Genomic DNA, 24,919 nt, shown 5'->3' with positions numbered 1-24,919 from the left:
TATGCTGACCGTGAAGGCTCAAGGTACCATTATTCCCGACCCATCCCTCCCTGTTGCAATAGTTTGCTCCACGTGTGAAGCATGGCGGATCGATCAACGAGGTTGTGAGATTTGTTTACGTTGTTTTATTGCAAGAAGAAGCAATCAATAAGATGAAGCGTAAGACAGAAACTGTAAAAGACCCTGTTGAAGTCAATTATGTTGCCAAAAAGGTAAAACAGAGCTCGAACGAATGTATTATTTTGTTTAACTAACAATAACATCACTCTAGAATACAGGCTTCTTTCAAAACACGTGTAAACACATAAACACACGTTTTTATACCAATGAATATAAGAAAGTTCATATATTTGAACTGCAGAGAATGATACGAAGACATGATTTATCATCGCAGCTATATACACAACTCAAGCAGTTGTGAAATTAAAGCTTGAAAAAAGAAACAAAAAAATTCAGGCCTGAACGGGATTCGAACCCATGACCTCAGCGATACCGGTGCAGTGCCAGTGGAAATTTTTTTCAGGCTTTAATTTCACAACTGCTTAAGTTGAGTGTATAGCTGCGATGATCAATCATGTCTTCAACACGTGTCTTTTGTTAGCTTCAGGGTGGAAGACGTAAGTATTTTAACCCTGTTTGAATGAAGTGTCTTTCTCAGCAAGACCTTATCGTTAGATAACACCATATCATGCTTCGGTTAGTGTAAAACGCGGTCTGCGGAGTGCAGATCTGAGACTGCAGACTTGGGGTAATAAACGCAGACTGAGGGTAAAATGCAGACTGTAGACTTTTTAATTGTATAACGTGTTGATTCCAATATGAAGTGCTTACCTTCAACAGACTAACCTAAGTGTTAAACAGGCTGTGAGGAGTGAAAATCTGTACTCCAGTTAGCCTGTTTACGGTCCATAGCCCTGCATAATAGACCATTTTACAGTTGTCTGTTCAGTGACCTGGCCTTTGAATGGCAGCAAGGTTGGAGGTGACCTTGTTTTGATACAGACCTCATTTGTTGTTGTTGTGTAAATCAAATGATACTAATGCTAACTAGGTGCATTTACATGACATTCAAGCAGAGAGGTCTGTATCAAAACAAGGTCACCTCCAGCCTTGCTGCCATTCAAAGGTCAGGCCACCATGCATAGAACTGTAAAATGGTGTATTGGAATAGTAACACAATTCCTTTAAAAATTATAAGTCTGCAGTCTGCATTTTACCCTCCGTCTGCATTTTTACCCCAATCTGTAGTTTCCAATCTGCAGTCCGCAGTCTGGATTTTACACTAACTGGTTCCAATACCTCTAGACTATAGCATAAAGTGTCCAAGACTTCTAAAAGACATGAAAGGTCAGCGCTACAGCTGAGGTTGTCATAAGTCAAATGGCAATTCTCTTCAAGTTTTATGTCTTAAAATCTATCTCCTGCAGTTCAAATATATGATTCTTCATATCTGGGATGGATAGAGAATTTTACAGAGGGGTTTCGATATATGGATAAGGGGGTCTGGGGGCATCCTTGCCTGGAAAATATTTGAGATTGAGGTCCTTGGAAATGGGATTTCAAAAATTCTGAGACCAAGTCAGCGTGTTATAATATCTCATTTTTAAAAATTTAGGGAGCTTGACTAAACCAACCAAATCCCCCAAATCCCCTGAACCCCCATAGATCCGCCCCATATGCATGCCCAGTTTCACGTGTAATACTTACTCAAAACATAACCTGCTTCTACAGGGACGGATCTAGGGAAGGGTGCAGGGGGTGTGCACCCTGCCCCCTGAAGTGAAGCCTTCTTCTTCATATTTGCTTTTAAAATTTGTTTACCTCACCAGTCAGTTACACCAATCCTTAGTGGTGCACCCCCTCCTAAGAAAAATCCTTGATCTGCCCCTGTTCTAGTTGGCGTAATAGCTCAGTCTGTAGAGCACTGCACTGTTACTATATGTACACAGGTCATGGGGTTGAATTTCATTTGATCCTTTCCTTAATTTCTTAATACGTTATCTTACTTGTTTGTACTGTCCCAGCCATCCTCCAACTCAGTGACTGTTTCTGATACTGTGGTTGTTTAATTCCTTCTTTTAATACTTAGAGACCTGTTGTCACGAATGGAGAAGAAAATGGAGCAAAAAGTACAAACTACAAGGAGAGTTTATACCGACCACCAACCAGTGACGAGATTAATGCCCTCAAAGAAACGGAGAACCTTTTCAAGTCTAGTCTATTTCGTATGCAGGTTTGTTCAAATGTCTACAGCTAACAGAAGTACAAGATATACATATACTATAATTATATTAAGTTATTTATTGAGCTATCATCAGGTCCATATTAGAGAAATACTGGTCTAGTCCTCTTTTAGCAAGTCTATGGACCATAAGCTGCAGGTGAGGTCCAATGAAGAAAAAGAACAAGACCAATATTCCCCATTACGGATCAAAGATGCTAGTGCAATAAAGTATTAATTATTAGATCTGTAAACAGTAGTGTTTTTGTTTTGTTTTGTTTTGTTTTTAAAAAAAAACCTCTGCTAGTAAACTTAAATGTGTGCCACAATCCATTCTTTGTGAACATACATGTACAAACAAAAGTTAAGCATTTACAGCATACATTTATACAACTGGCTGAAGAGAGGTACATGTATCATCACTGCGGGGGTATCCTGTTGAAGAAGTCAACACAATGATGCTGGTGAGAGCTTGAACCTGGAGTCCAACATGCTTAAATTACACTGCACCGCACCTCACACTACTGTAAGTTCCAACTGACTAAAAGAATAGGATTATTGGTGAACATACATGTAGAGAATTACAGTTATGTATTTATTAGTCAAGGCCTACATCTGTAGTAAGTATTTCACTTTTTTCCTAGATCTAGTACAGGACACTAGGCTAAAAGTGTTTTTAATTATTGTTCCAACTAGATAACTGAACTTCTATCTGAAGTGCAACCAAAGAAAGACAGAAATAAAGCTCTGGATGACATTTTGCATGAGTTAAATACTCTACTACTGTCTTTACCTGATGGGAAAAAGGAGCAAGAGGTTAGCTAACTAAACGCTCTCTTGGATGGATCATGTATTGCACTGGCTGAAACATCACAGCATGTTTACATGCATTTCATGGCAGTTTAATTTAAACCAAAGCATTATGGTACCAAGTCATTAAGCCCCCAAGTTGGTTAGTCTGCAGCCTGAGCTGTTATAACAGTTGTAGCTTCAATAAAGAAGTCAATTAGCCCCCAACCCAAAGTTGGTAACACTAAAGCCCCCTTATAAGTCAACTGACTTGACTTATTCCCTTCCACTCCCTGTACAAAGCATAGGTCTATGGAAGCCGCGTGCCACCTGGTTCTGTTTTTAGTTAACTTCTCAATCTGTATTTTCAAGTGCAAATGGAATACATTCCTTTTTTACGATATTCCCCCACGTGAGCCTCCATTGCAAGCTAGTTCCAGTCTAACACAAGGAATACGAATATGGCCTGTTAACAATTTTTTCCACCTACTTTTCTTCAGGTGGCAGACCACTCATGTCTTCCAAGGGGAACCAAATTTCCTCTCCCCCCTACCCCCTCTCCTGTGAAAGGGAAGTTCTGTTTTCAAAAACCAGTGAGTGTCAAAGTTGTTGGAAGTTATCTTCTTGGGACAGAAACAAAACCAGACTTGAATGTGGATATTGCTGTGGAGATGCCGAAGGTGAGAGGTTTTATGATTGCTTGACATTTAGTTTCTTTCTTTGGCTCCTCCTCTGTAGATGCATATACATTGAACCTTTGAACACAATTTGAACGTGGTTAGCTACAAGGGGTTGGCTAGGTACTTTCTGCAGGTTCATTCGGGAGTTCCTTCAATCTCGCTGTTATCATTTTGGAAGGGAGAATTGCAAAATGAACGGTACTGTTAGTAATTGAACTTGTAGGGGATTGACTTGTAGTTAGTGTCGTCAGTGCAGCGCAATGAGAAAGATGGGGAGAGACAGAGAGACAGCCTTTATTTTAAAACGATGGGAATTAAAACTAAGAAGCTTTAATATTAATGGAAGGAAAGGAAAGACCAAGAATGCTAGCTGGATTTACAGTATGGCTTCTCCTTCCATCTCACTTCCATGCAATTCAATAGCAATTGTGTGTCAGTCTACAAAGTCTTATCATTTTCATGCACACATCCTTTTTTGTAGCTACGGTAGAATAGCCTTTCTGCATGTAAATAAGCTAATTGGTATGTTAATACAGATCTACATGTACACTGTCAACACAAACATTCTGTCCATTTCTAGGCTGATTCTCAGAGTTCTACTGTACATACACAAATACATGTAATTGTGAGCACTACATGTACACTGTACATAGATGTAATGTACAATGGTTAATGCATTATATGCTACAACACATGTTTCTAGGATAAAGTTGAATTTTTTTTAAGTGTCTATCTCCTGTTATACTTGTACAGTGTGTATAACTAAGTGAAATTAATGCAGGCTTGTAATATTTTTTCGAGATTAGGAATGTTTTCAACCAAAGGACTATCTGAACCTGAGATACCACCACAAACGTGCTCTATATCTGTGCAACATAGCAGCACATTTAATGAAGAGTTCATTGTTTGAAAGTGTTCAATTCACACACATGAATGGTGAGGTATTGAGACCCATCCTTCTGGTCAAGCCTAAAGGTTAGTAACTAAACACTGCTTAAATACTGTGTGTACTCTCTCCTCCAGAGAGGTTTGAACCATCCATTATAAATGCCACTGTGCAAGGTGAGTGCAGGCACAAAGTCAAATGGATTACCATCGTCCTTCATGTAACCCTGCACCTGCACTTGTATTGTTCAACGGATTAATTCTTCCCACCCAAAAAACCAATTTTAGCCTCTGCCGAATAGAGAGGCTTATGTATAGCAACTTTTTTCGAATCACAGGCATGAGATTTTTAATCTGCAAGTGCCAAGATTTTTAGCAGAAGGCACAACTACATGTATATCTAAAGATCAAACTTTCAAAAGTTTTTACAGGGGGACATTCCAACCAAAGATTTTTGAAGATGTTTCCAATATTTCTTGAGACCAGACTCCGAAGATGTGTTTTGTCAAACAATGCCATTCCCTTAAAAATCACAGAGAAATGGGGATAAGTGTACTGTCATTAGTATACATGGTCTTTTCTTTCCTCGTACTTATTTGACCTCCCCCTTGGTCAATAACTCATAATATACCCCTACACCTACAGGTGCAGTAGGAAGTTTCACACAAGTCGCAAATTTGACGTCTTCTTGAATAAAAAGTGCTTACAACTGATTCCTCTCATAGGTAAAGCTGGGAAACAGTTTGTCATCAAATTGCATCCCTGTTTATCAGTGGGTACATTCAAACCTCAGAGGTTTTCTCCAAAAAAGAATAATGTCAGACAGAACTGGTTCAATGACAAGGAGGGCGTGGCAGAAGATGGGGCTGGTAGGTTACAACTCTACAATTTGTTATTGGCAAAACAATCTGTGAGTCAGTTTTAATTAATTATCAGTGGCTAAGATGTCAGGAAAACAAACTTTTGTAATGCAGCTGTACATTATATTGTAGCTTACAGACTGATTGTAAATCTGATCTTAATCATTTAATATTGCTCATCTCAATTTTGCAACAGTTTTCATTTTCTGGTACTTTTTTTGATACTTTTACCATTAATAAACTACTATATGTATCATGTACAAGTTGGAAGGGATGCTGGAATTGTATTGTGTTTCTCTGGGGAAAATTATTTATATTACGTGTAGTTTGAAAGTTGTATGCCCTTCCCATAAAGGTTTTTTTGGGTTGAACCCTTCCACCCCTCCAGAAATTTCAGTCTAACTTCATACTTTTCTATAAAATGTTTGGCTTTTGAGATCTCCCACATACTGGGAATTTCCAAATTAGGATGCTCTCAACAAATATAAGCTCTAGGGTGGGTTCTCAAACCACACATTGGGTTTAAAAAGTAACTTTTTAAACCATCGACTTACAGATTATATAAGACATTGTTGCTACATGTACAATTACATGTATAATTTTTAATTTGCAATGTTGTGGCCATGCAGTCTGTTAACAATAATTTTTTTCTTGTTTTGTGTTATGTTTTTAGACACAACAATACCAACACCTCATTACAACGCCTCAGTGTTGTCGGACATGTTCTTGGAGCAGCACCTTCACCATTTGTATAAGTGCATCACTGATTTCCCGGGAATGAAAGACGCAGTGGCTCTAATAAAAGTTTGGCTGCATCAGCGCGAACTTGATCAGGTTTTAGCATTTTCTGTTTCCATTTTACACTTTGTCTTGTAAAATTTTATAGTTAACTCGGACTGAGGTGAAAGTGGTCATCACAAGGTTAGTAGAGTAATGTAAATGTACAGCAGTACCAGCAACCTCATGATCAACCTGGGCCCAGTGGTTCAAAGACTGTTATCCACTGTAGTCCGTTATCCACTGTACATGTATAAATCACTATCCAGTGGATAAACATTGGCAAAGCAAACTACACTATCCACTGGATAGTGATTTATGCGGTGGATAGCAATGTACCCCCTTTGAGACCAGCTGTTATCTGTAATGCCATCCCATCCAAGGGGAGTAGCAATACTTAGTCTATTAGTTAATGAAAACTTTCTTATTCTTTCTTCACCCAGGGACAAGGCCATTGTGGGGGATTTTTAGCATCTATGTTCATCTCTCATTGACTGTCAGTTAAAAAGATCAACAAGCACATGAGCTCATACCAGATTCTGAGAGTTTTTCTGCAGTTCCTTGGTAAGCAATGAACATATGATTTCTCCTTACAACTTCATGCATTATCAAGGAGACAAGTGATGAGAATAAAAAGAATCATTGATAGGCTCAGCCTTAAACATGGTTTGCACTGCTCCTGGAAGTCATTGAATACTCCTGGAATTTTAAAATGTTCATTTCAGTCCCATGGGAGGTGAGTTGGCCTCATGGTTAGTGGGCTTGTCTCCAGATTGAGCAGTCTGGGCTCAAGCCTTGGCCACGGACATTGTGTTGTGTTCTTGGGCAAGCACTTTGCTCTCACAGTGCCTCTCTCCACCCAGGTGTATAAATGGGTAATGGCAAACTTAATGCTGGGGGTTACCCCTGCAATGGTCTAGCATCCCATCTAGGAAGGAGTAGAAATATTCCTAGTCCCTTATGCTACAGAAACTGGGACAAGATTCAGCCTGATGGGCCACTAGACTTAACCATTTCAGGCCTTAGAAAATGTCTTGAAAATTCTCTTTTTCCAACGTACCCCTGGAAACTTGAAGAATTTTTAAGGAGAAGAAAATTCTGACTATCAATTAACTTGGTAATGTTACGTCAAATAGTCGTCTTTTTCGTTGCAACAATTTTTAAACATGAAAAAGACTGCCTTATACAGTATAGTTTTGTATCGTTTTGTACCGTGAAAAACATGGAATTCCTATCATTACTGAGTAGTGCAAACTCTGTTTTAAGAAGAATGCAATTGGATTATCAAATGATGAACAATGCAAATCTGATTTATGATAAGATGTAAGTAAACTAATTGTCTATGATTTTATGAAGGGGAATCAAGAATAGCTCTACATTTTAAGTATGTTTCATTAAAATGACTTTTATTATCCTTTTGTTGAGAACACCTCCAGTGATTATTAGGACCTCCACATACCAGACACTTACACTGTACTTGTTGACAACTATTTGCTATGGCACAACTAAAAAATGTAACATACACAAGCTTTCGACAACAAAACACTTAATTTTTAGTGGTCAACAACTAAGCAGTTTCCATTTTCAAAAAGGAAAACTGCTGTTAATTACATGTAGTTGTTGACAACTACATTTTGACGATTTTTGCTCTGTGTAGTCCTGAATCATTGGTTCAGTTGTCCACGACTATCAAAACATGACACACCTTTGTCATGTGTATTGTTTTGAGCATGCATAGTGAATATTTTAATGTTAGTTCCCAAGGTCTTGCTGACCTGACTTGGACATCAACAACTAACACTCCAATGTGTGGAATGCTAGCATTGGGCACAATTAGTTGTTGATAACATTTAGTTGTCTTCAACAAATAGTTGTCAACAACTAAGTGTCTAGTCTGTCAAGGCCCTTTAAGTCTACTAAGACAAAGAAAGGAGTGTTCTCTCAATGGTGCTTAGTGCATTTGGGATCCCCTGAAAAAATTGCCAGATATTTAGCTAGATGTTGTGATCTGTCTGACAGAGATGATGACACTCAAACTAATAGTTCATAATTATTTCTTATTTCTAAAATGCTCGTTAAAATCATGTTAGGATCCACTGACTGGACTAAAGAAGGAATAACGATGACCAGAGAAGACATTGAAGAAGGGAATGTGGTAAGCTGATTCTGCAGATTTGAATTATATATATTAAAATACTTGCAGCTATACACAAGATTTAATTGTGGCCCACTGACTGTCAGATTAACAGGGTTCCACTACATATGAAGACATGATTGATCATCACAGTTATATACACAACTTAAGCAGTTGTGAAATTAAAGCCTGAAAAACAAAAAAACAGTCTTGAGCAGGATTCAAACCCATGACCACTACAATACTGGTGCAGTGCTCTACCAATTGACTGAGCTCTCATTTATTTAGCCAACTGGGAGCTGGAAACATGACCCACTCCCAGTTGGCTATTTTTCAGGTTAAACTGTACTTCTCTATTTTCTCAGGATAGTACACAGTAAAGCAGTTAGAGGTTTTAAAGAGGTTTTTAAAAAAATGTCAGATAAACGTTTTGTTGGACTGACTGTCATTTCATCACTGGCTTTCTCCTTCATGCCACAAAATGGCACTGTGTACATGTAGCAGTCCTCATGAGGTTTCTGCAATCAATTATGTTTTACTGGGATGGAAGAATTGCCCATTACTCACCCTCCAGGCTTGAGCTGGGAAGACCAGGACCTTTGCCCCTTTAGCCTTGTGAATTCCCCTGCAGTTTGGGCTCTGATATCCATAGTAAATAATCACTGATTTCATTCAACTTCACAGCTTCACTCACAGTTTGCCCTAATCTTAGTAATTTTCCACTCATGTTGCTTTGTCACGATTAATACTCACTCCCGGTTGCCAAAACCCCTTAGTCAATCTGGCAAACTCCTGTAGGCCAGACCCCCAGGGACTGAGGCCCCAACCAACAAAGCTCTCACAGTCAGTGACACATGCAGTCTTCACCACCACTACAAGTAAAAACTGTTTCTTTATTTTGTCATTCTTACAGCCTTCCAAGGCAGATTTTCATTCAGGGTTTGATGTCGTGTTTGTTGATCCATCTGGCTACCTTAACTTGTGTGCTGGGATGACGGCAGCTCAATACAGGAAAGTAAGTGAACTGTGTTGTATTAACCATTAATTACCGCACCCAAATTTGCAATTAGCCAATCAGAAGCCTTGTCTGCTGTCCTTAGCATATAAGAATCTTCAGTTGTCACATTTGTCGAGACTTGCGACATAATGACACAGAAAAGATGTCATTTTGCAGTCATCAAGGACTGTACTTTTCACGATTATTTCTCTGATTAATTCTCAGCTGCAGCACGAGGCCAGGTTGTCGCTGGAATTTTTGGACAGTAGTTTTATGGACAGCTTTGAAGTGCTCTTCATGAAGCCGGTGCCATTTATACAAACATTTGATCAATTTTTACAGTGAGTACAAGCATGTCAATGTTGTTGATTGTTGATTTAGCTGACATTGAATTTTAATTTCACATACAACTTTAAATGTTCAAGACTGAGTTTAAAGAACCCTGACATTCACTGATGGGACAGAGAAATTACCAACAAGTCAACCGCCATCAAAACATGATAGATTTTATTCCTAAATGTACATGTAGGCAATACAGGAAATTTAAAACAATAAATTGTTTTCAATTTTCTGTACACATATGTACAATTTCAGTGAAATTATTTTGATCATGGCTCATCATATTGCTGGGAGGGATTTTTGTCAAAATGTGCTGTTTCAGAAAACATGCATATTCCTCCCACAGATGGGATTGAATTTCCCGGGGGGTGTGCTTAGGAGGTTTCTGTGAAACCAAAAAGTTTAAAGAAATGTAGGAAGCTTAATTGAAATTAAGGGGTGGGAGGTCTTGGAAAAAATCTCTCAACTGTGGGGGGACGTATGGATATTTTCTTGAAGTACGCAATCAGGGTTCCATGGACAGAACTTGAGGTCCAAGTTTGTGTTAATGATTCAGCCATACGCAAACACTTTTCTTGCAGAATTCCAAAAATCAGTGCTTTAGAAGTGGTCTGCAGGAGAAATGATCTTCTCCGTCACCTTATTGATCATCCAGGAGACTGGACCCCAGTTGTCACTGATTGGCTGCTTCATCTTGTCACTAGAGGCCTGGGAAAGAGAGTAGAGATGCTTTACCTCAAACCACAAACTCCACTTCAGGTGAATTAAATTTAGGAGATCATCAGGGGAACTGCATTTGTCTTGATATTTTAGCAACTTCTTCCAACTAGTACTATAAGAAATGTCTGGTGCTGAATAGCTAGAGAGAAGTTGTTTGTTGACAATGGAGTTTAACTGAGGCAGTTGTTTGCATGCTATTAAATAAAGAATCTTTAGAAGTTCATACGTCACATTTTGGAAATCTTTTGGATGTCATTGGTACTTTTTGAGAAGTCTTTGTGTCAACTGGAAACTATTCATGTATTATAATTTTCAGCAATCTTTGTAATAAATTTTCCTTGCATTCAACAATTAGTGCTTAAATTATCTTGATACAAAGCAACATGGAAACTACAACTTACATGTATTTGTTTTGCAATTTATTCATTCCATCATTCATTGTAATCTTCAATTGCAAGAATTTTTATAATAAATTTGCCATAGATTTACAACAGTTGGTGCTGAAACTCTTGATATTAACAACAAAAATTATGAATTTCATCAGAATTTTTACCATTTGGTTAGTATTATAAATTGATGGTTAGTTAAAGCATGCAAAGGTTATCTACATGTATACGCCCAACTAAACCTTATTTTCTAAGTTTAATACCCTTTTGCAGCTATAAGGAATTAGTTTTTAGTATGTAATGAACCACTGTGGATTTAGATTCTTTATGTAGTTAACACATGGTGTGTTGTTTCAAACTTGTGCTCTTTTAATGTAGTGGCCTGTGAACAAAGCTCCACTCTCCAGAAGTCAAATCAGTGTGACACTGGGCTTGTTATTGAATTCTGACCATGCAGATGCCGTGCTTGACACAGGGCCCCCAGCTGACAGTAGTGAGGTCAGTGGTTATCTGTTCTATTGGCATGTACTCTGTGTATTGTAGTCAATGCATATAGGACCCTGAGCTGACAGTACTGAGGGTCAGTGGTTATCTGTTCTATTAGCATGTACTCTGTGTAGTGTAGTCAATGTACAGGTCAGTGGTTATCTGTTTTATTGTATGCACAGTGTATGATGCTAGTTGTTAATTCAGCTCCTAGTCTGAGGGTCAGTGCTTATCTGTTTTATTGTATGTGCAATGTACGCTGTTGTTAATTGTCACTATACACCTAGGACACTCAGCTGACAGCACTGAGGGTCAGTGGTGTTCTTTATTTATGTATGTACCAGTGTTCTAGACAAGTGAGGGCTCTCAGGGCAAAAACCCAACAAGGTCAGCTACATGTACATGACCCAACAAATTGATAGAAAATTGATAATGATTTGGTTGGAGCAGTGGGAATTGAGCCATTGGAATTCCATATCTTGACACCCTACATAATTGTACATTGGTAAATTAGCCAGAACCCTGACATACAGTACAATGTATCCAGCTTTCAATATCAGAAAAACAAAATGAAACAAAGTTTTCAGCTGCAAATGAGATACAAATGTATATTGAGAAAAATCTGATCTGCTTCCTGTACCTTTAAGCTCCATCCAGCCTCCCCTTCCTTTGCCTGTGTGTCCTCCCCCCCTGTGGAGTCTCAGTTGCCACTTGATAATACTTTTTTATTTACTTTGCCTTTAGTTCATAAGGGATGGATCTTGATGGTTGTAGGGGATTGGACAATTGCCAAAATGGAAGTAAAAAGACTGAAAAAGTCCTTGTGACCTTAGGATCCTGTGTTTGCTGAAAAATATCCTTGGTGAACTTAAGGGTGGGAAAAAATCTTCATGTTTGGTTTCCTCCTCCCAAGGAAAAGATTTGTTCCTAAACTGCATATGACGCATTTTCACTTGTTGTTATTTTTTTGTCCTGGCAGGCTCCATCGTTCCGTGCATTTTGGGGTGAGAAATCGGAGTTACGCCAATTTAAAGATGGTTCTATTCTTGAGGCGGTGGTTTGGTCCTGCAACAGCATGGCAGAGAGAAGAACTATCTGTGGAAGAATTATTAAACATCTTCTTCAAAGGTGAAAAATTATTTCTAAAACTTTACTCACAGCTGGAGCATGGCATAATGACTAGCATTCCACCATGCAATGGAAACTGAAGTTGAGCTTCCCCTTTCCACTTCCCCTTTCTCCTTCCTCCTTCTCCCTTCCCCCTTTCCCCATCTCCCTCTTTCCCCTTCCATCCTCCCCCTCTCTTCTCCCCCCTCCCTTCTCTCCTTCCACTTTTCCCCTCCCTCCTCCTCCTGCCCCTTTCTCCCTTCCTCACCCCCCTCCCCTGAAGCCATCTTTACCTGACCCACTAGCATGTGGAAAGTTTATTAAAACTCAATTTTTTTTTGTAGACACAGTGGTGTTGATCCAGCATTGCTGACTTTTGTTGCAAATCAGCTGGACTGTGTACTGCAGACACACGGTGCATCATGTGACAGTGGAACAGGTGATCAAGAAGCTCAGAGAGTTATTCAGGTGTACAATGCTTTGTGTAAACAGATCCGTGCATTGGATTTGCCGCTCAATGTCCACTCGATTCAGGGAATTAGCTCTGTTTTCAGGGGAGCAGAGGTAGGGAAAACACTTAGGAGTTTTTTGATCAACATCCAGTTTCCCCTTACAATGTCAGTACATTCTCAAGCAGTCAGGTGCTGAGAATAAAGAAAACCATCAACAAGGAAAACTGATAAAGATCAGTTCCATCCCGCAGAATTTTTATCGGTTCCTGGCAAAGATGTTACAAGCAATTTGCCTTATACTGTAAAATGACGATAGTAAGATTTTTGCTTATTTTGTTCAAAAGGCTTTTTCTTTGGACGGCTTTCAATGGGGATGCACATTTTACATGCAGTGGAAAAATTTTACATTTCAAAACTTGCCAGGCTTGTATTTGGAACAAACTTGAAGACAACGAAAAATTTTGTTACATTTTAATACATGTACATGAAAGAATGCTTAATGGTAAGCCACTCTAGGGATAACAATAAGAAGCACAAAACAAGTGAAAATATCAAAACTCAAAAAACGTTATAGCAGGGTAGTTGGTAAGCCTAACAATTTTTTTTTTGCCTTAGAGGGCTACATGTGAAACAAAGTAACCCTAAGCTTTGCATTTGAGAGGCCTTACTTACACTGTAGACAAAAGTATGCACATAAGAAAGATTTATGAGGCTTTGTTGTTCTTCTGTCTAGGTTTTTCCAGCAAGCCCTTGTTTTAAAAATAGCAAAGTTAAGCCACAAATTGGTGATGAAAAGTTGGCGTGCAATGTACTCCTTCCTTCGGAAATAAAACACACAATTTGGTGTCCAGCCATGGAAGGTGAGATTCTATAAAAGAACATTTCTCTTACAATGGCTGCGACTTCACAGCACCTTAGTTTAATAATAATAGTAATGGTAATGGTAATAATAATAATAATAATAATAATAATAATAACAATAATATTAATAATTGGTATTATTATTATTATTTTAATGAACTTTATTTACTGAGGGTGACACATGACAGTATGAACTGATAAGCTAGTGACCCTCTGTGCTAAACATCTATGAGTAATTATAAAATAACTTAGAATAGTACAAAGTATGAATATTAATTGCAAAAACATCTCAACATCTACAGATAAAATATCTATAAAATTAATTATTCAGAATTAAAAATTAATTCAAAGCACATGAATATCTCTATTCACAACACTATGCTAAGAAATGTTTTTTTCATGGCCGAGCTAAAGGAACCGATGGTGTCCTTTTAACGTATTTCTAGAGGAATTCCGTTCCAGAGCTTTGCCTCATGAACTTGAAAGGTCCTGCTTCCTTCCGTTTCTCTGTTCTACCACGGACACATTCTGCACATTAAATTATAATTCGCGTAAGCTCGTGATCTAAAGTTCATAAATTCCAATACAATTATGATATATAAGGGCCTCCAAAGACTAGACATTTAGTTGTCGACAAGTATTTGTTATCGACAATTAATTGTGTTCCATGCGAGCATTCCACACTATGGAGTGTTGGTTGTCCATAACTAAGTCACGCCAGCGAGAGCTTGGGAAATGACGTTCACTACGCATGCCCAAAACACAAGACGCATGCTCAAATGTGTGTCATGTGACTCCCAAAAAACTGTCAAATCGTACTTGCCGACAACTAAAGCAGTTTCCCTTTTCGAAATGGGAAACTGCCTAGTTGTCTTCAACTAAAAATTTATCGTTTAGCTGTCGACAATTCATCTCACACACTACGTTTTTTTAATTAGTTGTCGATAACATTTAGTTGTCCACAGCTAAGTGTCAAGTCTGGAGGCCCTAACAGAAGGCCCTAACAGAAAAATAGTCATGAACAAGCTAGTGAGTAGCGTGTATAAATTATGGCAATAAAAACATTGTGGAAAATTGAAAGAACTACTTTCTCTAAGAGTAATGTATTGTGCTGTCAGCAAGTTAGAGTTGCTTGTTGCTCTTTATTTGAAGTCTTACAGACTCGAAAATGTAATTATGGAGACTGATAGCAATAACACATTAGTATAACTTCAGATGTGGCTAGCAGGTTGTGTTTTATAACTCTTAGGCCAGTAAAAAAAACAGCGTCTAGTATTTCATGAAATTGAAACTTGACAGAGTTGTTAATTCCGATAAATAGCCAAATAAGATTGTAAAAATTGAAGACAGTTGGAATTACGAAAGGGATATCTCTGGAATTTGTTTAACTTTAACCTCTCCAATATCTACAGTTTTCAACGTTTCAATGATTTTATATCTTGTAAGCTGTAATGAAGCATTCCAAAAGAAGAACTGAGAAAAAAATTTGAAACCTAAATCTGACTAGTGGAAAATCTGGCGAGTTAAAAACTCAGTGTTCTGGCTGGTAAAATCTGACATGCCACTAGCCTGTATTAAAAAGTTAATCTCCATTCCTGAAATGTCTTTTGTGTTTGATGCTGTAAATTTAGTTATTTTATGTTAAAGGAAAAAGTCTAAAGCTCTAGCTTTCTCCAAGTTGTTTTACAGTTCGAGACCAGTGGTAAATGGCCGGATGATCTAGCTGCTATTCAACACATTAAAGCAGCTTTTCACATCAGACTTGCTAAGTTGCTGAAAAGCGAGTGTTCGCTTGTAACTGCGGCTTCGCCTCAGCATGTAGATGTTCTCAAGGTGAGTAACTGAAAAATTTCGGTTCAAAGGATTAACGCGTCAACAAAACCAACTGGCTTTCCACAAATAGGATTCATCTAAGGCCTAGTCCACACTGTGGCGAAGAAATTCGAAAACCAATCTTTATTTCTACGGTTAGGTCTACCGTCTCACTAATCCGTCATGAAAACGGAGCTTTTTGAAAACTCTCTTCAAACGGGAGGAACTTGAAAACGCCGGCTTTGCATTTTGTTGTGAACAGAAAATAATTTGAAAACGGAACTTTTCAAAAATAGATGACGTCACGATAATCATGTGATTTCCCCGCCCCAGTTCTCCTCAAACACAAATCCAAAACGACCGGTGATTTTTGCGTTTTCCAATTTCTCCTGCTTAATACTGTGGACGGTAAATATTTGATGCGTTTTAGGAGTGAAAAGGCCGTTTTTAAATTTTTTCCGGCGTCGTGTAGACGGTGCCTAAGTTATTTGACATATAACCTGCAATCAGGCGTTCTTTACTTTCACGGCAGCAAAAAAAGATTGTCTGTTCACAGGTTATCATAGCGCTGTTATTAACCCGTCAGGACCTTTACTTTTACAACAGGAAAGAATGGTTTTGGGTATTTTTGACATTGTTTTTGCTTGTTTTCCGACCACTTGTATTATCAAAACCAACAAAAGTCTCGTCCGCTGGAAAGGAAATTTCACGTGCGATATTCTGCCACTTGATTGGCTAACGAATTTGGAAAGCCAACTAAATGATAGCGGTCTTACTAACAATATTTTTCCGCCTTACTGAGGAGTCAGCTTCCGTGACGTGAGGGGTGCAAACTTGAGTGGGTCCAACTTCATTGGGATCGAATCAGACACCTCTTTATCGCGCCTTGGTTGGTGGTGCTTAATTTGAAATGTGAGCTGATGAGAACCTTCCTAGCATGCAATTCCTGTGTTTTTCTCCGGCAGGATGGCCTTGTATTTAGAATCAAGATTATGCATTACCGGGAAATGGTGTTGCTTCAAAAGAATGAAATCACACAGGAGCTTAAAACAGATTACGAGAAGAAAGCTAAAGAACTAGAACGGGAAATAACGCATTTGCCGCTCTTAACAAGCACACTCCATGGGTAGGTATTGTTCAGAAATACTCTTCTACGTCTACACATACACTTAGTTAAGTCGCTAAAACTCGTAAGATGTCACACCAACTGTAAAAATCTGAATAAAAAATAACACAATGGGATATCAAAAAATTAAAACATGAAAAATCCATAATAAAACTAATACAATGAAATATTAATAACTAACTAACTGTGATTCAAAGCTACGTAGGTCATTGAGTTTGTGGAATAAACCACTCGCTTGGTTGATAAGACACATGTATCCTTTCTATTCTGGTCAAAATTCACAGGAACGTGTATGTTTGCGAGTGACAAACCAAACTGGCAAGGCCTCACTTGTACTTATCATTTCGTTTTAATGTTTTGTTTTTGCAGCATTCAACAGCATTACCGCGGATTTACCGGAACTATGCGTTTGTCCAAACGCTGGGTGGCCGCTCAACTGATGGCTGATCACGTGACTGATGAGTGTATTGAGTTACTGGTGGCTTCTCTCTTCCTCTCCCCAGCCCCTTTTACTCCTCCCAGGTAACGCAATAAGCCACTTCAGGCTGAGTTTCTTTTCTCCTCTGTGAGGACTAGAAACGGGTTTTTTTCGGAACCATTTGTCGCACCAACGTGTTGATTTTCATGTAAATCCAACTCAATTTTATATGAAATGTTTTGAACGAGCCCTTTTGTGAAACAGAGACAAAAGGCAACTCGAAATTGGAGTATTAATTTAACATTCCAACATAGAAATGAGTGTTTTGAGAGTTGCAAAATCCTCTATTCAAACTCATTCATAATTCATCAAGTTAACACAAAGAATACCACAACCATGAGGGACGTTCGGATACCCGCTTTTAATTAGCATAGATTTTGACGATTGTGCTTCTCGTTTACTCGTTAGTTTTTGTTTTGATTGGGAAGATATGTTAAACACTCGAGAGAGTGTTTCATCGGCTACCCAAACACCTTGAATTTCGTCAAAAATACATCGCTGCGCGTCGTATTTTCAACGCTCGTTAGTTAATGTGTTGTTTTCGAATTAGTACCTCTTAGAGTTGAAAAGAATTTTAAGCCACGCCCTGTAAACAGGATCCTGTTACCTCTTAGAGTTTCTTTTTAACATTTCCGACGATCACCGCTGTTCTTTTGATATGGGAGTGCCCGCGGGCTTTGCAGAAGTCAATCGACTCTCGCCTACTTGGCTTTCTTCCTCACGAATAAGTGCATTTGTAATGATAAATACGTATTTACTGCAGAAAATTTGTTCAGTTTACACAATACTCCTTTTTACAGGTCTCCCCTGGTTGGATTTCTCCGATTTCTTCACCTTCTTTCTTCAACCGACTGGGAAACAACTCCTGTCATTCTAAATTTTAACAACGGCATTTCTGGTGAGTGGATGAGGCATCGTTATTTATCTTTCACTTATTCAGTTTTTTTTTTTTTTTTTTCACAAGTTTCAAGCGAGAAGGGCATGGAAATGAAGAAAGCAGTCATTTTAGAAATTGTGCTGACCAAAAATTTAAATTCTCCCGTGTCAATTTGAAGGGGATATATGGACAACAGTGAGAAGAATTGACATGTTGACTCCTAAGGGAAGTTGTAACCGAAAGCGTGATTATCTTGTTTTTTCTCAGCAGCCGCGACTTGGAAACTGTGATGACCAAATGTAAAATTTTCCTATGTTAATTTGAAGAGAATGTATGAACAACAGTGAGGATAAAAGATATGTTGACTCATTGGACAGTGTTCACCAAAACCGTGATTGTCTTGGGTTTTTCTCCGCAGCAACTTTGAAACTATGGTGACCAACTGACCAAAAATCAAAGTCTCCCATGTTGATTTAAAGAGAGTGAGGAGAATCGATATGTTGATTCTTGGACGTGTGGAAAATGCTTACCTAAATGTACTTGTGTTGTTTTTTCTCCTTAGTGGCTGACTACCAAGAAATATCCGCCAAGTTTTCCAAAAACAGAACGCAACTTCCAGCAATATTTATCGCTACTCCAAAAGACAAGTTCACCTCTATGTGGACCAAAGATAAGCCTTCTAAACAGGTCAGCTGATTTGTTTGGACTATTTCGCTTACTTTTTACTTTTATCGTTCATTTAGTCTATTGTAAGGATGTGAGGATGTTGTGCACCGAAGAATTAACTGTAGATCAGGCCGAAGTTGGCACTGAAAGAGACTGAGAAAATTGGATTTTTGTTCGTTATAGAATTGCAAAACACCAAGGTTAACGCGCGTTCCAAACTACCAGTAGATACATGTAGAACGTCTTGTCCATTATTTAGAACAGTATCTACACTTTAATCAGTAATTACATGTTATGTCTTTCCCGCTATAGATTGTCAACAGACTCTCTGAGCTGGCAAGGGAGTCACACTTGATCTTGGAACGTCAAATTCAAACATGCGCACTACAGCCAACCGATTTCAAGGTAAGACGATGACCTGATGACTGAGGCGTCACCTTGGTAACTGTCAAAAGTTGAACCCTAATTCCTTTCGAGTAAGGTACTTTCCAACAGTATCACCGGTAGGGGTTTTTCTAAGTTGTTGTTGTTATATTTTTTTGACAAGTGATGTCTGTCATACAATTCAAATTAAGTAAGGTTCCATTATCCCAAACACAAGTTAGCCACTTTGCAGCACGTGATGCCTTATGCAAAGAAGGATTTTACGCGACTTGTCTAAGAATGGTGTATGGCACACTGCCCCACCCACCCGACCCCTTATTCTTTGCCCGACCCTCACCCAAGACAGACTTAGCGTATTGCCGATATTCAGCAAAGAAGACCATGCTTATACAGTAAAAGTCCGCCTGTAAGAACCAATTGGTTTAAGAACCTACTGGCAGAAATTTGCCATTTTAATACCCAAAGATGTAAGAACCTGTTAAGCCAAGCAAGATCAAGCAGGCTCTTCTATGTGAATTACGGAAAAACATTTTCACCAAGGAATGTGAATTTGAGAGGGCAAATTTGTGTTACAAGAAAATACCTGATACGGTAGTGAATAAGTACTGCATATTTAAGGACCAAACCCAATTTTATTGATTTTTCTGGTAATCAATAACTATATCTCCCTCATGGAAATTAAGAACCCAAGTAAAAACCTACTTAACCTCGAATGCCAAAAAGCTGCCTCAAAATACAAGGAACTATTTTGCCAGACTTCAAAAAATGTTGGTTCTTACCCGCGGGTCTTCACTGCAACTCTTCCACTCCTGTCTTTACTTTCCTCAGCAAATCTTCCGCCCGCCTTTGGATCACTATGACGTCATCATCCATCTGCACAGTCGTCTTCTCCCTCGTAGAACCCAGGCCCTTGATAAAGGGAAACATCCGGCAGAAGCCTCGTTTTCACGTCCTTCAGTTTTACTTCCGGTCGTAAACTTTGATCCTGCACAGTTGTATCTTAAAGAACTTAAGGTAAGGAAAGATTCGACGCGCAATCTTAAGCTGTTTCTGGCGTAATTTGAGTAATCCTAAGTTACGAAATTTACCCTGCAGAATATGGAGCAAACATTTGCCTTTTTGATCTTAACACCCTGAGAAAAGCCTCTGGAAGTAGTTATATATATATATGTTTCTGATCCAATGAACGAAATGTCAAATTTTATTTGCAAGGAATATTCGGTAAATAACGGAAGTGAAGTTATACCCACTGCAATCTGACAAATACTCTGTTTCCTTGGTTTCTCTGTTTTGTTTTCTTCCAGGATGCTTTTTCTGACATTGCGCTGTTCTTTCACGATGTGTACGGAGGCGACTTGATAGGAATTCTATGGAAGCCTCAGAGTTTTGTGCCGGCCACGTTCAAGGTACAGGCAGCATTTAGAGTCTTTTATCCTTCAGTCTTAGTATAAATTAATTTCTAGATTCTCCATACCGTGTCCTGTGGGAGGCACGGTGGCTTCACGGTCAGTGCGCTCATCTCCGGATCGAGCGGTCCGGGTTCGTGCCCTTGCTGGAGACATTCCCTTCTGTCCCTGGGCAAAACACTTCACTCTCTCGGTGCCTCTCTTCACCCAGGTGTATAAATGGGTACCGGCAAACTTATTGCTGGGGGCAACCCTGCGATGGACTAGCATCCCATCCAGGGGGAGTAGAGATACTTCTAGTCGCTTCATGCTTCAGAAACCGGGATAAGCTCCAGCTGATAGACCTCTTGGCTCGTATGTAGGATTGACCTTTTACCTTTACCATACCGTGTCATAACAGTTTAAAGTACTCGCGTCATAAATGTGAATGACTGTAGCATCAGAGATAAAACTGGTCCTCACTTAAACATCGTTTCCCCAGTTTTTTGTTTGGGTTCTGTCTGCCTAAACCAACGTTGGCATGGTAACAAAAGCCAGGTCGACATCTACAGCTATCAAACTGCATTGTCACGATCAACGAAACTTGTTTAGCTTAGCGAAAACCTGTTTATCTGAAACCCGTTTCGTGAAAAACAAGTTGGTAATTTTTATTCCTTTGTTCGCATAAGGGGCGCGTTCCATTCAATGAAAAATTTCGGAATTTGCGTAATAGGAACTAATGGTACGGAAATATCCGGGGGAAGTAGCCAGGAAATCCAAAAATTATTGGTCCTCGGGCAATTTCTTCTTCTTAAGTCTCGTCCCTGACAGGAACTCAAAGTTCACATTTTTCGTCTGAGCTGCACCGAAACTATTTCAATCATTCTCAAAATAGACGCATTTCAATCATGATTCATGCAAAGCCCTGCCTGATGTGAACGCTTTTCCTGATGAAACATTCATTAGTTATTAGACCATCTACCCCCTACCCCGTCAAGTCTCCCGTTTTGTGCTGGCGTCCAGCTCTCGCGATTTTACCCGCGCGTTCAACGATCGAATAAAAATACAAGAAAAAATGGCTGCGAACAGTCTAATGTTTTATTCGTGATTAGTCTAAACATGTTTATTCCTAATGTGAACGCAGTATGACATGTTCCTTATCTCAAACCAAGATGTCCTAAGGATCTGGACACGAAAGTCGGAACAATGTCATAATGTCGGAACGAAAGTCGGAACAATGTCATAACGTGGCATAAAGTAATCTAAAACGTTACCAAGTTGAAATGGTATGGGGCGGACATAACCCGAGTAAAACAAGTTTTCCAGTCAGTGGAATTCATAGAAAATAGATCTGTAAACGAGTGATTAGAATTTTATATCTACTAACCCTAGAACTTGATGTGTCAAATTCTTTTATTGCCGGTTTTCATGTGACGTGGCCATATTCCAAAATTAAAAATTACCTTTCCATTTTCAGGTTTCAGTTTCATCATATAAAAGACCCTTTAGAAACTTGACATTTTAAAATGTCTTAGCTCGACAGGGTTCTTCGTTTTGTAACTGTAGGGCACATTTGAATTTCCTAGCTAGGCTGTCGCGTAGGTCAGAAGATGAGTTCTCGCTTTAGTTTTCGCAAACTGAACAGTTCTTGCACTAGAAGAATTATTTATTTCAACGTGCCGGAGCTCAAGAGTAATAACGCTTCGTTTCAATAGCGAAACTCAACGACAGATGTTTCTGTTACTTTACGGCCGCCATGTTGGTGCCCCTCCGAGGGGCACCAACATGGCGCCTCCATTATATCATCGATCTGTCATATCCCGGATTCTTGACTTAATTTACTCAATGGTTACGATTTTTGGTTTTGATCACATGACCAGTGAAAACCAGCAATTGCCACTGTTTTGTCTCCTTATCCTTTCTTGTTGATTTGTAATTTGTTCACGTTTTATCAGGTGTTACACGCGCAGTGCAAGATGCCATTAATCAATCCTCAAACGGCTGAAAAGGTTGGTAACTAGATATATAAACAATAGCCTCCATTTGGCGCGAAAATATGCTCGGATATTTGTCCGCCGACATTATTTGTTTCAAGAAACGCACAGCTGTCCGAGAGCGTAGCTCGAGGAAAACTGTGAGCTTTGAGGAACAGATAATGTCCGCGGACAAATATCCGAGCATATTTTCAAACTCAAATGGAGGCTATTGTGTTTATATGTATTATCCTTCAAATAGTTTTCGCAACACGCGCAGTTTTGAAAAGTGAGAAATATTCTCAGATATTTCCCTGTTTTAGCTGGGGATTATTAGGTCACGTGAGGCGTTTAGACTAATCGCGCGTGTGAAAATGTTTGATGGATTATAAGTAATGGTAATCGGACTGAGTGGAGTCCAATTCGGTGATATCTATGTACTTCGTAAATGGACTAAGAGCATAAACGGGGATCTCGACGGAAAACTAAAAGGAAAATATCTCACAGCAGGAGAATGGCACCATAGACAGTATTAAATTGACCCTTTTTTAACGTCCGGTCAGCCTTCCAATTTGTTTTATAGTGTAAAAGGTGAAGGTGATATACTTCTCATGGGATAAAATTTAACTTTTTTAGAAGTTAACTATGAAAATAGATTGTTTAAAATAGATTGTTTTTCAAAATTCCACGAACTCTCCTTCACTTTTGTAAGAAACCCCAACCCTCACCCCCACCCCCACCCCGAACACCCCACCCCCACCTATAAAAACGCAGCAAAAGTGAATGATCCCAAAGGGTAATCAAAACTCCAACCAAAATATGCAGCCGAAGCGAAGCGCGGGGAAACATGAAGTCAACGCCAAGCGCGGGAAAACATGCCAGCGTTGCCAAGCAACAAAAAGCATACAAACGCTGGGAAGCGCGGGAAAAGTTGCAAACGTTGCTAAACGGGAAAAAGCATGGAAACATTGCCCATTGCGAGAAAATATGGAACTGATGATAAGGGCGGGAAAACGCACGGAGGTAAAGTCCCAATTGGTTTCCCCTTTGCTCCTGATTGGTTGAAAACTCAATATGTTTGCTCAGGTTGGTAAGATTACGATGTAGCTTTCGAATGCCTTTGACAATCAATCTAAAAACCGTTTTATTGAGATATTCTCGAGTAACGTTTTCATAGTAAAGCAACTGTTTAGTTGTGGTGATAACTTTTGATGCTGTTGTTGTTTTGGTTGTTGCTGTCGTTGTTGTTGTTGTTGTTTTAAGTCGTTTTTTGTATTCAGTCCAAACAGGGCCAGACCTGGGTCATCCCGAACATATCAGCCATCTTGTCTGATTTTCAGACCATCGGAGAGGGACTGGTGAAGAAGATCGAAGTGTTGAATGCGTGAAAAGAGAGAGGACAAGCGTGACATGTAAAAGTGAAATAATAAAGCTCTGATGAAATCAAAAACACCTTTATTAAAGGAATCGAATACCTATAATTACACTTCCATCTATTTGATTGAAATGAAAGCAGATAACCATATATATTTAGAGTCTCCTCCGCAACTGTTTTTTAGGATGTAACGGTTAAGCGTTGCGTGACATCCCAAAAAGACGGCTGCGGAGGAGACTATGTATTTTAAGTTATCGCAACGAATTAATTGTCTAGTACGCCTAGTACTTAAACATTTTAGGCTTTTTAATCTGTTCCTAGTACTCAGTGTCAGCTTGTTTAAAAAATGACCAGAACTGTTCTGGTCTCCTTCAAAGCCGTTATTAAGTTGGTCACGCAATGCTCCACCCAAGTAACGGTCCGGAGTACGTCATATCAAAAAGGCGACATTACTGGCACTTGGGATGACGATAAGACACGACTTTTGATTGGCGTACAGGGAACATTTTGGCGTCACATACTCAGGAATATTTGAGCGAAGCTGTCATTGGCTAAGACGCAAACGAACGTGGTTCAGGTTGAAGCAGCTGTTATTGGGAAGAACCTTTGCGTGACCTAAAAATATCAGCTGTCAAGAAGAATAGAATTGTCAGAAAGTGAAATGTTTTGGGTGAACTTGGATGATACCTAACAACCCATTTTCGAACCACAGAAGGGTTTGACCTGCTTATATTAAGTTTGTGATAACACTTGTGCTTTACACGCGTATTCAGATTACTCTAAAATTCTGGTTATTATTCCCCACGGTTTCCCCACCCCCCTCCCACTCAAAGATCCATCTATATATAAAAACTATTTCAGTTGTAAGATACTAGAAGCCCTTGTCTACTTTTTCTTGTTTCATTGATATAAACACTCATATAACAACGGACCGTGAGTTCGAATTCTGAGTACAATGAAAGCTAACTGAATGATTTACTGTACTGAAAACGCTGATTGCTTTGTCAAGAACTTAAAAAAAAACACTTTGAAGGAGGCTTTTCGAATTTTGGTTGAAATGCATAGAAAATGCCTTTCTCGGAAAATTTCACGAAAATAAAATCAACATATTTTACACTTGTTTTGTCAGGACATTGCTTGCTTGTGTCT

The 24,919-nt window shown here is 39.0% G+C and overlaps 1 pseudogene across 1 annotated transcript; it reads left to right on the top strand.

Moving 5' to 3' along the window:
- The first annotated feature begins 23 nt into the window (after positions 1 to 23).
- Positions 24 to 24,886, top strand: LOC149107597 (nucleolar protein 6-like; annotated as a pseudogene). Its single transcript, XR_016208944.1, has 26 exons — positions 24 to 212; positions 2,090 to 2,233; positions 2,918 to 3,037; positions 3,511 to 3,690; positions 4,497 to 4,665; positions 5,301 to 5,444; positions 6,109 to 6,269; positions 6,656 to 6,776; positions 8,303 to 8,367; positions 9,260 to 9,361; positions 9,569 to 9,684; positions 10,264 to 10,441; positions 11,167 to 11,286; positions 12,254 to 12,402; positions 12,726 to 12,945; positions 13,567 to 13,693; positions 15,373 to 15,527; positions 16,472 to 16,632; positions 17,002 to 17,154; positions 17,911 to 18,008; positions 18,550 to 18,674; positions 18,966 to 19,058; positions 19,866 to 20,051; positions 20,342 to 20,443; positions 22,378 to 22,431; positions 23,676 to 24,886. The product of XR_016208944.1 is annotated as a nucleolar protein 6-like (transcript).
- Positions 24,887 to 24,919: the final 33 nt, after the last annotated feature.

Source organism: Orbicella faveolata, unplaced genomic scaffold (assembly GCF_042242905.1).
Source record: "Orbicella faveolata isolate gen_17 unplaced genomic scaffold, um_ofav_v1 contig_26, whole genome shotgun sequence".
In the NCBI taxonomy this organism is placed as follows: domain Eukaryota; kingdom Metazoa; phylum Cnidaria; class Anthozoa; order Scleractinia; family Merulinidae; genus Orbicella; species Orbicella faveolata.
This window is presented reverse-complemented; position numbering and strand designations above follow the sequence as displayed.